This window comes from Cervus canadensis, chromosome 24 (assembly GCF_019320065.1).
Source record: "Cervus canadensis isolate Bull #8, Minnesota chromosome 24, ASM1932006v1, whole genome shotgun sequence".
Classification (NCBI taxonomy): Eukaryota; Metazoa; Chordata; class Mammalia; order Artiodactyla; family Cervidae; genus Cervus; species Cervus canadensis.
The window spans coordinates 15390615-15404286 of record NC_057409.1 but is presented as its reverse complement, the minus strand read 5'-3'; the positions used below and the strand labels follow the sequence as shown (position 1 = coordinate 15404286).

The 13672-nt window shown below is 47.4% G+C and overlaps 1 non-coding gene across 1 annotated transcript; it reads right to left on the bottom strand.

The window, feature by feature from the left end:
- Window positions 1-2225: 2225 nt before the first annotated feature.
- TRNAW-CCA lies at window positions 2226-2298 on the bottom strand. Its single transcript has one exon. It is a non-coding gene; the product is annotated as a tRNA-Trp (tRNA).
- Window positions 2299-13672: the final 11374 nt, after the last annotated feature.

Here is a 13672-nt window from a genome sequence, read left to right as displayed (position 1 = left end):
CCTGAAGTCCATGCACTCTGGGGACGGTGCTCCCAACACAGAGTAGCCCTGCTCCCAGCAACCAGAGAGAGCCCTCGCAGCAATGAAGACCCAAGACAGCCAAAAAAAAAAAAAACAAAAAGTGTTAAAAAGGAAGCCTGTCATTCTTCAGCTGCCCCAGAGCACCTTGGTGTCTCCTCAGGGACCCACCTCAAGTCACTGCAGGCAGGGATGTGTAGATGCAAAGGATGTCACTGCAGGACAAGGTTCTAGTGAGGTTCAGAGGCTGAGGTGTGTGTTTCCAGCCGAGAAGGGGTGACGCTCAGAAAAAAAAAGCGCTGGCCCCTGGCCTGTGTGGGTGAAGAAGCTGAGACTCCAAGCTTTCTGACATGAGCCGTGAAGGGCAGAGGTCACCAGGGTCAGAGGATGGGCAAGGAGACGCTGGTGAGGTAGGAACAGGTAGGTCCCCATGGGCCAGCTATACCAGCCCAAGAACTTGACTCTGCTAAAGGCCGTCAGAGCCAGGGGAAGGTCTCACTGGGGCCGTGACATGATGTGACCTTTGTCCTTCACTCGTTTGTTGACAACCATGAGAGCCTCCCTGTGCCCATGTCCTCGGGGAGCGTGAGGTTGGGAGGGGAAGTCGGGTTTCTAGAGTGGCAGGTGGTGAGTGCAGTGTGGACAGCAGGAGAGGAAAACCAGTGCTGAGGAGGGGGCACATGTGGCTGAGATGTCCAGGAGCTGCCCTTGGCCTCTTGTAGACACCCCCTAAGGCCAGAGTAGGCTTGGTCAGTGAAGAGGGCCTCTGGGGCTGTCTCCCCAGTGGACTCATCTCTTTGTGGGACCTGCTCCCCAGCTTCTAGCCCATTCCTCCCACCTTCTCAGGTTCCTAGGAGCCACCATTCTGTACCATGACATCTCTGATGGGACTCCAATGGGGTGGGCACTTGGCCCATTCTGGGGGTCTCTACTAACTAGAATTGGGTGTAGGGGTCAGTCTCTCCCCAGGAAGGTAGGCTCCAAGGTACAGAAGCCTGGGTTTCCGAAAAGTCACTGTGATGGAAGCAGTGGACACCAGGAGGAAGGGAAGTGGCTCAGAGAAGGGAGACCTAGAGCCATGGAGGCACTGGGTTTCTGCCCCCAGGAGACCCAGAAGACCACCATGTGGTGAGCTTATCTGCTTTCTGGTGGTTCACCCACCACCAGGAGCCTTCCCATCAATTCCCTTACCCTAAAGCTGCTTCACATTAGGTTTTTTTCTTTGCAATCAAGATAGGAATCTCCTTAAAGCCTCGGGATGCTACCAAAGGGAACTTGGCTGCCCTCCCCCAGTTCAGTTAGTTCAGTTCAATCACTCAGTCCTGTCTGACTCTCCGACCCCATGGACTGTAGCACGCCATGCCTCCCTGTCCATCACCAACCCCCGGAGCTTACTCAAACTCATGTCCATCAAGTTGGTGATGCCATTCAACCATCTCATCCACTGCCAACCCCTTCTCCTGCTTTGAATCTTCCCCAGCATCTTTTCAAATGAGTCAGTTTTTCACATCAGGTGGCCAAAGTATTGGAACTTCAGCTTCAGCATCAGTCCTTCCAATGGATATTCAGGACTGATTTCCTTTAGGATGGACTGGTTGGATCTCCTTGCAGTCCAAGGGACTCAAGAGTCTTCTCCAACGCCACAGTTCAAAAGTGTTAATTCTTCAGTGCTCAACTTTCTTTATACCAGTGAGCAGCAAAGCCAATCTACTGACGTTGTTTGTGGGAAAGCGAAGTTTTTTGCAGGTGCCAAGCAAGGAGGAAGGGCAACTCATACTCAAAAAACCCAAACTCCATAATGGCTTTCAGGGGAGAGTTTCAAAGGCCACATCAGGGGTGAGGGTCTGAGGTGCGTGATCTGTTCATGGACCTTCTTCTGATGGGCTGGTGGTCCAGGTGCTGTTTTGGGAATCTCAGTCATCAACCTACTGGTTCCAGCCAGTCTGGGGCCTGACTGCTTGCAGTCAGCATGTGGTCAGCATCCTCCACCTGGGCAGGGGCGGGTAGAGGGCAGGCTTCATTCCTGCAGAACAACTCAAGAGATTTGTGTCAGGTTGTTAGGTATAACCTTGAGGAGGAACTAGGTGTTCTGTGACTCTGTTGTTTAACCTCTTCTTACTTTTCTTTTTTTTAAATTTTATTTATTTGGCTGCACCAAGTCTTAGTTGTGGCATGAGGGAAAATTAGTTGAGGCATGCGGGATCTACTTCCCTGACTAGGGATCGAACTCCAGCCCTCTGCATTTGGAGTGCAGTGTCTTAACCACTGGACCACCAGGGAAGTCCCTAAGTGCTTCTTACTATCCTTGCTTGACTGCTTTCCTCTGTTTCCACATTCCCTCGCCTGTCTAGTTAGTAACTGCTTGAGTCTGTTCTTTGGAACTCAAGGAAGGCCTAGGAGACTTCCCTTCTACAAACAAGAAATGGGGGACACGTGGGGCTTTTGTACCCAGAAAGACTTCACAGGGTCCAGCTCTGCTGTTTCAGTTCCCCGTTTCCTTGGATCCTCTTCAATCCTGAGGGGAATGGGGCAGGACGAGAAAAGGAATAAAGGACTGGGGTGGGGAAGTCGATCGTAAACATGGCTGAGGAACTTGGTTTTAGGGGGCCTCAGTTTCAAGGACGCTGCCTGTTCTGACCCCATGTCCAGTCCAGCCACCCTGGCTAACAGGTCCCAGAGTAAACCCAAGCTACTTCCTTCAAATCCCACCCAAGTCGCAGGTTTGTGGTCGAATTAACTGTTGTTTTTCCTTAAGGCTATTTTGGTTCGTGACACAGCCATCAACCGCAGAATATAAATAAATGTAGTTTCAAATTGAAAAATGGGGATTCCCTGGTGGCTTGGTAGTAAAGAGTCAGCCTGCCAATGTAGGAGACGCCAGTTTGATCCCTGGTCCAGGAAGATCCCACGAGCCACGGAACAACTAAGCCCTTGCACGCGAACCACCGAGCCTGTGCTATAGAGGACGGAAGCCGAAACTGCTGAAGCCCACTCCCCCAGAGCCTGTCCTCCACGACAAGAGAAGCCACTGCAATGAGAAACCCATGCATGTCAACTAGAGAGTTGCCCCTGCTTGTCACAACTAGAGAAAAAGCTGGCAACAACAAAGACCTGGCACAGCCAAAAATAAATAAATAAATTTTAAAATTGAAAGATGGAAAATATATAATTTAGAAACAGTGGTAAATATCAAAATTAAAACCTAACAGAGGGGGAAATGGTTGCCTTGGAGATGGGAAAAGGCAGTGAGGGAGACAGGAACCTGCTGCTTTGTTTTATTGTAACAAACCTTGTGGAGTTTTGTGATACGTCAAACTACATTAATGTATAACTTGGATAAAAATTAAAGCTAAAACTCATTTTTTTTTTCCTTTTTTGGGTTTCTTTTCCCTTAGCAGGAATGGACCTATGATGGATTTAAAAGGCTTCTTTGTACACTCAGCAAGGGGTGTATTAAACAGTCTGTTATTCCAGTAACCAAGATAAAATTCTTGCTGACAGGAGACCTGGTATTGCCACTTAGCTAAAATGCCGCCTAAGGTCTTTCATTTAAAGATTCAGGTAACAGTCTGGGTGGTGACGAGTCCTGGTTGCCTCAGTGGAGCCCCTAGGAGCCTTGTTTGTCCTTTGTCTGAGCCCAGGCCAGGGCGGTCCCTCAGGTGAGGCTGCCGGCCCAGGGGTGGCAGCTCCACAGAAGAGCCGTGCCTTGGGGGGCCCTGGCTGGAGGAGTTGGTAGGTCAGAGTCATGGACTTCAGGGTTAAATGGAGGGGGGCGGGTGGGTGTGGAAGCAGATTGAATGGAAGGAGGAAGGTGCCTCCCACTACAGCTCCTACCACACTGCCACCCCCAGGACACCTCCACCCCCAGAGGGGAGCCTGCCTCTGCCAACTGCCTGGCCGAGCCTCCCTCCTGCCCAGGCCTCAGCTGCACCCCAGCCTGTGGCAGGCTGAGCCCGAGCTCAGTACTGAGGTGGGGCTCCACGGTCATCGAGAGTCCTCCCCAGGGACTTCCCTGGTGGTCCAGAGGCTGACTCCGTGCTCCCAATGCAGGGGGCCTGGATTCAATCCCTGGTCAGGGAACTAGATCCCATGTACTGCAACTAAGAATTTGCATGTGGCAGCTAAAGATCCCACATGCCACATCTAACACCCAGCACAGCCAAAATTAAAAAAAAAGAATCCTCCCTAGGAGTTGGGGAGTGGAGCTCTCCTGGGCTGTCTCCTGCCTTGGTGGTGGGGTGGTCCCCTTTCCTCTCCCCACCCCAGGCACCTGAGCCAAGTTCCTCTGTGGAAGAGAAATGCCTAGATATTTCTCCCTGGTAAGGAGGAATGAGCCAGAGGGAAACTGTCTATACAGACCTTGATTAGGAATTGTAAAACATTTCTTTTCTGGAAATGAGCTGCTTCATTTAACATTTGGTCACTTGTGTGTGGCTTTCTATGGGCTTCCCAGGTGGCACAGTGGTAAAGAATCCCGCCTGCCAATGCAGGAGATGCAGGAGAGACAGGTTCGATCCCTGGGTCCGGAAGATCCCCCGGAGAAGGGAATAGCAACCCACTTCAGTATTCTTGCCTGGGAAATCCACGGATAGAGGAGCCTGGCAGGCTACAGTCTGTGGGGTCTCAGAGTCAGATGCGACTGAGCACGCACACACTTGGCTTTCAGACCTCACCTTGCAAAAGTGCCTTCAGAACATCAAGTCCTGCCTTCAGGTTAGGGTTTCACCCCTTCCCCACCTCCAGAACTGCCTCTGCACCAGGCCTGTGCTAACAGCCCTGTGACACAGGTACTGTTATTTTTTCCCATTTTGCAGATGAAGGCATTAAGACTTGAAGAGGTTAAGTGACAAAGAATATCTGTAATAATCGGTGGATGTTGAATGAGCTCAGGCCCCAAATCTACTGATTTCTTTCAAATCAATGTTTCTCAAAGCTAAAGGTGTTCATATGTCACTTTTGGGGGGGCCACACTACATAGCTTGTGGGATCTTTGTTCCCCAACCAGGAATCAAACCTGAGCCCTGGCAGTGAAAGGGCCAAGTCCTAACCACTGGACCACTAGGGAATTCCTCACTTATCACCTTAATGAGTGTTTGCCATGGCCACAAGCTGCTTGTACTATTCCTAATTTAATTTTTAATTAAATTCAGTTTTTTAATTGAAATATTGTTGACTTGGGCTTCCCTGGTGTTTCAGATGGTAAAGAATCTCCCTGCAATGCAGGAGACCTGGTGATCCCTGGATTGGAAAGATCCCTGGAGAAGGGAATGGCTACCCACTCCAGTATTCCTGCCCGGAGAATTTCATGGACAGAGGAGCCTGGTGGGCTATAGTCCATGGAGTCATAAAGAGTCAGTGCTGTGTTTCAGGTATAAAAGCCATTCCATTTTATATATATATATTATATATAATTCCCTATAATTCCCTGTGCTATACAGTAAACCCTTGTTGTTTATCTATTTTATATGTAGCAGTGTGTATATATTAATCCTAAACTCCTAATTTATCCCTCCCCCTCACTTTCCCCTTTGGTAACCAAAAGTTTACTTTCTATGCCTGTAATCTGTTTCTCTTAAATAAGTTCATTTGTAGCTTTTTTTTTAGTTTCCACTTATAAGTGATATCATTTGATATTTTCTTCTCTATCTGACTTACTTTAACTGATTATGATAATCTCCAGGTCCATCCATGTTGCTGCACATGGCATTTTTTGATTCTTTTTATGGCTGAGTAGTATTACACTGTACATATATACCACGTTTTCTTTATCCTTTCATCTGCTGATGGGCATTTACATTGCTTATGTTGCTATAAACATTGGGATGCATATATCTTTTCAAATTAGAATCTTCTCCAGATATACGCCCAGGAATGGGATTGCTGGATCACTTGGTAAACTTAGTATTTTTCTTTAGATGAGCTCAGTTTTTCCTTGAATGTTTAGAAGAGAAAATCTGTAACTATGAGAAATGGAAGATGACCATCTCTAGCCATAAGAAAGGCAACTGTATATTTCAAACAGACAGAAAAGCAATATCAAACTCTGTTTAGATCCTGTGCCTGCCAGGCCTCTGTGTCTAAAGCAGGCTTTATCCTTGTTTAAAGGAATATGGCAACATTAGATGCATTTGGCCATTATAGGATTAACTGAGATTCTCTCCTTGACATCAGAGGGGTTGGAAGAGAATAGAAGAGATAGTGATGTTCTCATTTTTGAGTTCAGTGGTCTTCTGTGTCTTGTCTGGATGCCAGGTAAAACACACTCCATTCCACCCAAAATAATCTAGAATACCACACTGTAGAAATATGTGTATCCCACATTTCAGAAAATTCTGGTTGAAGTGAAAATGAGAAACACCGCAGGAACAGATATACCTAATCTTAGTCAAATTTCAAGGTCCTTCCTCCATTTCTTTGATATATGAAATGTTCAGAATAGTGCATAAAACATAATGGTATAGCTTAAAGCATAATAATAGAATTGAACACTGAAATAACCACCAACCAAACCAAGAAATAGATAAAATAGTCAAACCTGCCAACCACACCCCATACCCTTTCCCCTAAACAACCTATCCCTTCCTTTCCCACCAAAGGGAACCCTGAATTTTTTGAAAATCATTTTCTCATCATAGTTGTATCTGCAGTTATGGTTTAGTTTTAACTTGTCAACTTAAAGGAAAAAAATAACATAGGAGTTATGAGTTTTAGTTTGATTCAAGGACATTATTGAGGACTATAGCCTGGGAAACAGCCTCTCAGATTGTCCTGAGGAACTGCTCTGAGGAGCTGGGGGAGGAGTCAATATATATGTGAGAAATTTTTACCTATGAAAAAATGGCAAGCATACATCTTGGTAGAAGATTACTGTTCATCAGGAAGAACAGATATCTCAAGCTAATCATTTTAGTTGCTTTTCTATGTATGGCTCATTGGAATTATTCCTGAGGTGTGCATCTTAACAGTCTCAAAGAGCCAGCAGTGAGTGGGGGCTTGGAGTGAGATGTTAGTTCTCTTGAACCTGGATGAAAACCAGGAATCCTAGCCACTAACCCACCAGGAGCTACAGGCTAGAAACAAAATTCCCCTGGCTCGTACCCTCCTTGTGTAGGTTTGATCCCTGGGTTTGGAAGATTGCCTGGAGGAGGAAATGGCAACCCACTCCAGTATTCTTGCCTGGAAAATCTGATGGACCAAGGAGCCTGGCAGTCTACAGCCCGTGGAGCGTCAAAGAGTCAGACACAACTACGCGAATGAGAACATACCCTCATTGAAAACTGCATTTCTCAAGGATGTAGACACTGTAAAAACAGGTATAAAATTTATTATTAGAGACACAGAAAAAGTGGGGAGAACACTCAGAGAAATTGCTTAGTTAAGACAGAGGCAAGGCAGAGACGCACACCTGGGGAGAAAGGTACAGGCATCCCCCTAGGGAGGAAGACTGCAGTAAAGAAGTGGTTAAGTCATTTATAGAGGGCAGTTCTTCTGGGTCTTTGTTTACCTTTGGCCAATTATCTGGTTTTCTTTTCCCACACCTGCCCTGCCCTAGGACCCTCCCCAATATGTGTGTGCAAGATTTTTCCAAAATGGATTCCAGCCCAGAAGCCTATGGGGGGCTTTGGCATCACATATTCTGGGGTGGTGCCCCCTCCTTTTTGACCCCCAAGAAGCATTTTATGCACATGTGCAATGTCTCCCTTGCCCCCAGGATGGAAAATATATGGATCTTTTACTCAAGGGTTTAGCCCCTCTCCATTCCTGCCATGACTGTTATCTTACAGTGCCCTCAGGAGACAAAGCCTGACTATTTACTCTGTTTCTGTTGTTATTTCTGTTTCAAAGTGCAAACAGGAGGCTGATAGTAAATGCCTAACCTGGAGCCCACCTAATCTCCTGTCTCTGGAAATGTAAACAGGAGACTCATTGTAAGTGTCTGGTCTGAAGCCCATGTTTTTGCTACCCAAAGAAATGTAATCAAGAGGACAGTTGTAAATGGAGCCTGGAGCCCATCTATCTCCTGCCTCCCTAACTGTCTGAAAGCAAAAAACAGTGAGGGGCTTCCCTGGTGGCTTAGATGGTAAAGAATCTGCCCGCAATGCAGCAGACCTGGGTTTGATCCCTGGGTCAGGAAGACCCCCTGCAGAATGGAACGGCCAGGAATTAACTGAATAGGGGCCCATTTATCCAAAATATAAAATCCCTCACCCTGTTTTTTCCATCATGAATTCCCCTGAGGATATACCGTAGGTAGATGACTGCAGAGGATTTCAGTTTAAACCTCTGTATAACTGGATAGTCAGGGACACTCTCTGTTCCTTTGTTGTTGTTGTTACAGTCTCTCCCCTTTGTGGTCATAAGTTCAACCAAAGTTTGGGAGGCAGCATCTCATGGCAAATTTGTCCCATGGTGCTAGGAAGTCTTATTCCTAGGTCAAATGAGGATTCCATTGATAGGTCATTCATGTGCCTTGTCTGGATTAGGTCATGTTAACAACCTAAAACTTCTCTGAGTCACTTGTCTTACTAGTCTATAATGATCCAGGAAATGTTTCCCCACTGTTACTCCTTCCCATATCTAGAGTTGTTGCTGTTTAGTTGCAAAGTTGTGTCAGACTTTTTTGCAATCCCATGGACTATAGCCCCCAGGCTCCTCTGTCCATGGGATTTCCCAGACAAAAATACTGGAGTGGGTTGCCATTTCCTTCTCCAGAAGATCTTCCCAACCCAGGGATGGAACTCCTGTCTCCTGTATTGGCAGGCAGATTCTTTACCACTGAGCCACCAGAGTTGTACCACTATAATTTTTATGGAGAGCTACATACGTGATCGATTGCCTCAGGACATTTAATCATCATTAATTTGGTCAGAAAACTGGTTACCCATCAGGTAACATAAGAAATAACAATCTTATAAAATAGACAGGATATAAATAATACAGCTAGCTAGTACATTATGAAGATCATAGAACAGCAGCAAGAGAAAGAAGAAGGAAGGATTTTTTACTTGCAGCAAGTAGGGAGAACACAAAGATATTCCCAAAGCAGCCTCTTCCCAAAAAGCAAAATTTGGGAATTTTTATGCTAAGGGTACATGCTTGTTCATGGAAGGGGCTTGGGCAATGGAGAGAGTTCAAAATGTAGTTGATTGAAATCATGAGTGTCCACAAAGGCCATCATATGTGACTTTGATTCCAATTGATCTGATGGTTGAGCGCCTTAGGAGGATGATTTAAATTCTTCAAACTGCTCAAGATAGTGCTTCAGGCTAATTTTTACCACTGAAATAAGATTGGGAGTCTTTATCAGTTCAGTTCAGTTTAGTTGCTCAGTCATGTCCTACTCTTTGCGACCCCATGGCCTGCAGCACGCCAGCCTTCTTTGTACAAGCCATGGAGTCTTTATACCTGATTTCTTACATTTACAATGGTTACTTCTCTTGCCTGGTAAGTTTGCCCTTCTCCTAAGATCATTATTTCCAAGACCTGTGCAAGGGAAAGCACTGTGTCCAGGCTTACATGACAAAATGGCTTGGGCCAAGACATATCTCTCATGTCAGAGAGGAGATATAAGTCTCTCCAGTTCTCTTTCTCCAGGGACCCCCCTACCCAATCTGGGTACACCATCCACAGGTAGAGACATATAGATAATATACATACGGCAAGTAAGCAGAAGCAGAGATCTCATAATTTCATTTCAAAACTTACTCATGTATCAGGTATTACAGTATAAAACTAACTTATAAATGGACTTTCCAAGTGGCACAGTGGTAAAGAATCCACCTGCCAATGCAGGAGATGCAGGAGACTCAGGTTCAATCCCTGGGTCAGAAAGATTCCCTGAAGAAGGGAATGGCAACCCACTCCAGTATTCTTACCTGGGAAATATCCCATGGACAGAGGAGCCTAGTGGGCTACAGTCCACGAGGTTGCAAAAGAGTCAGACACAACTGAGCAATTCAGGACAAACATACACACAACAAATCAACAGAACCAAAAATCTCATACGCATGCTTGGTTGCTCAGTTGTGACCAGCTCTTTCTGCAAACCCATGGACTGTAGCCCACCAGGCTCCTCTGTCCATAGGATTTCCCAGGCAAATATACTGGAATGAGTAGCCATTCCTTTCTCCAGGGGATCTTCCTGACTCAGGGATCAAACCGGAGTCTCTGGCATTGCAGCCAGATTCTTCACCATCTGAGCCACCAGGTATAGCATATTGTAATATGAAAATATATAATAAAATATATAAGTATAAATATATAATATATTATAATATAAAACTAGTTTATAAATACCAGTTCAAATAAGTTTATCTGCTCAAGTGGCTAAAGCTTTTTACTAGTTGCAGAAAACACTGAAGATTTGTATTCACCTTGACAAATCCTTAAAGAGGCTGTGAATTAGATTTTGGATGATGGGGTAGTTTGAATTTTAAAAGACCTCTTTTCCTTTCTCCCCCTTTGGTTTCAAGTTCTGCTTGATAGAGTTAACTGGGCTCAGTTTTAGGCCATTATGGACTGTATTTCCATTTCTGATTTCTAGAGGTTTGCAAGACAAGGACAGTTGCTTTTGATTCCCAAAGGAGCTGGCCTGCCGCCTAAATAATGTCAAAAGGTTGATTTGCCCAACTACATTTTCTTTCATTTTCTTCTTTATATTACTTAGAGTATTTCCAACTAAAATGGAAATAAAAAGATTTCTATATTCTCGAACTTTAGGATTAAAACTGGCATGCCTTCAAGAGTTTGCACAGGGTGTTCAACAAAGGCCATTCTTTCTGATCTGGGTTTCTGCTCAAACTCAGACCAATTCACCCTAGGAGGGAAAAAAATCTCCATCATTGTTTTTATTAGTTCCTGGCTTTTACCAAATACTGAATGAACTCAAGTAACCCTATTGATTTCCTTTAGTATTTTGAACTAACATTTTTGAGAGGCAGATTTATATGGGCTGTCTTACATGCCAGGCAGGGGAAAATTTCCCAGTGAGATATAGGTCCAACCCCACAATACAATCCAGAAAAGGAGAAGTAGCCATCTTATATAAAGCTCACTCAAATACACCAGTTTTACGTAAACTTGCATCTCTCAAACAAGTCCACTCCACTAGCCCCAGTTTAGAAAAATGTAGACGGCTGGGAGAAAAAAGTTACACTTCAGATATCTAATCAGCAATGACTTGGGGCAACAGTTAGACCAGTTAATCAAGTTCAAGATTGACAGGAGTCCCTGGATCCCTTGGCTCCACCACTCACTGGGGGACCCCAAAGCCTTTTATATAAGAATGGATAAAATGGTGGAGTAGGGGGATAAAAAGAAAGGTTTCTGGGACTCCTTGCATGATGGAGACTTCTTAAGGGGGTCCTGATGGAGGCTAAGGGTAGGGGTATAAGAGTTGATGGAGCTGAGATGTGCCCTACTGCTTGCCTTCTTTTGTGATTGGCATCTTTCATTCTAGATTGTTGGTGAGAATCTGTTGCCTGCAACAAAAATATCTCCTTATTCCCATTGCTGTGCAGTGTTCCATGTATCACAATGGGACAATTTTTTTTTCCCCTTTTTCCTGCTGATGAACAGTTGAGCTGTTTCCAGTGTTTTGTGTGTGTTAGTTGCTCAGTCGTGCCAAACTCTTTGCAGTTTCATGGACTGTAGCCCACCAGGCTCCTCTGTTCATGGGGAGTCTCCATGCAGGAATACTGAAGTGGGTTGCCATGTCCTTCTCCAGGGGATCTTCCTGACCAGCGATCAAAGCCGGGTCTCCTGCATTTGCCATTTGAGCCACCAGGGAAACTGTTTCCAGTTTTTTGCAGCTTATTAAATGGTGCTGCTGTAAATGGGTTGGCCACACGTGCCACAGAATCTGCAAGACGTTTTACCCGGAGTAGGAGCTCTCCATCCTGGGACAGGTGTGTCCTGATGTCGCAGAGAAGGCTGTATCTGCAGTGAGTGCAACTCCCATCCCCCCTCTTTCTCTTCAAGGCTCACAGGGTGGGGTTGTTGCTCTTTGCCTACCTGGAGGTCTGTAAGAACACCATGTGGTTGATGCTACATCACTTGAATGCCTTTCCACTGTCTCCCTGGGTGGAAAAGCTCTCCAGTGGCGGGTGGACAGGTGGCTCAGGTGGAGGGGAGAGTGACTGGCAGAGAAAAGACAGTGGCAGAAGAGGGAGTGGGGAAGGAGCTGTCCAGGGGCACCAGCAGGAGGGAGCCAGCTAGGAGGGCAGGGACCAAGCAGAGGGCAGATTCTGAGGCCAAAGTACCTGCCTCTCCCACCTTTCTCAGCCATGACTCCCCAGCTGCCTCTGCCCAAGCGCCCCCTCCTCCAGCACCACCCCTGCAGCAGCACCTTGCAGGCGGACCTCATCTGTGGATGAGGATGGTGGAGGGCCCAGCGTCTCCCCACCTCTATACCCTCTTCTAGCCCCTGAAGCACCATGCAGTACCAATCTCGTGACCTCATCTTGGGAATTGTGCATACATCCAGGTCCCGCAGGAACCCACTCGACTTCCTGCTCCTCTCCCAAGGGGGCCGTACATTGCAAGCAGGGGAGGTCCCTGGGCTTCAGCCCATAAGGTGTCCACACTCTTCCTATTGCCCAGCCGAGGGGACCTTGATCCTTCCCCAGGACAGTTCAGGAGCATGGATGGGTTGCTGCGCCCGGCAGGAGGCCTCACCCTGGGTGGGTCTGTGGGGGCCCCTCTGGGCCTCGAGGATGCTTTCCATGTGGTCACTGCTCAGGAGACTTTAACTGGAATCAAGTGTCTCCTTCAAAGAGCAAGTAGCCACCCAGCTTCTGATTTCGGTCCCTGAGGCCCTGAGACAGGCCCCTCTCCACCGGCTCCCTGAGAGCCTCGGAGCCCTCAGCCCCCTCCCCTGATCTGTGCCCAAGACGGGTATCATGAGCCCCCTCCACTAACAGCTGCTTCTGGGGCCTTCCTTTCAGCTTTGCCACCTCCCTCTGACCCCAAGCGCCACCACTAGTGCTGACTCTTCTGCAAGTTGAGCCCCAGTGTGGGGGCAACCGTGATCCCTGGGGTCCCCGGGTGAACCCCAATGTGCACTGCCCAGATCCACTGAGTCTGGATGTTTCTCCTGGTGAGCCTTTGGGTGCCCCTGGGGCCGTGCTGTCTCTGGGTCCTTCCATGGCCCCTGGGACTGGCCTTTCCCAAGGCCGGTGTCCAGTCTGCCCCTCGGGACATGCAGAGCCTGATCCTAAAGCTCACAAACCAGAGCTGCCAGTGCCTTCACCTTCACTGTGACCTCGGAGACTCCGGGCAGCTGACCCCCACAAGAATCCCCGGGAGCCCGTGACCCAGCGGGACGGCAGCACCCTGCTTGCCCTCACCTGAGCCTTCCTTCCTGAACCATCCATCGCTCTGGAGCCATGAGGCCACAAACTGCTGTGCGGCTGTGATCTCCTGACCAACTTTCCTGACGGCCTTTCCTCAGGGGGACTGGGTGGGGGTGTGGGTGGCCTGGCCTCCTCTCCTGGCCTCAGAACTGCAAGAACTGGCTGGGCTGGAGGTGAAGAAACTTCATCAGAAATCCTAGGACGGCCGGGCGTGGATGGCCACCCTTGTCTGGGCTGGGCAGCGATGATGTCCCCCAGCCCAGTGCTCACTCAGCACCCTCTGACCTCCTGGCCAGCCCCCT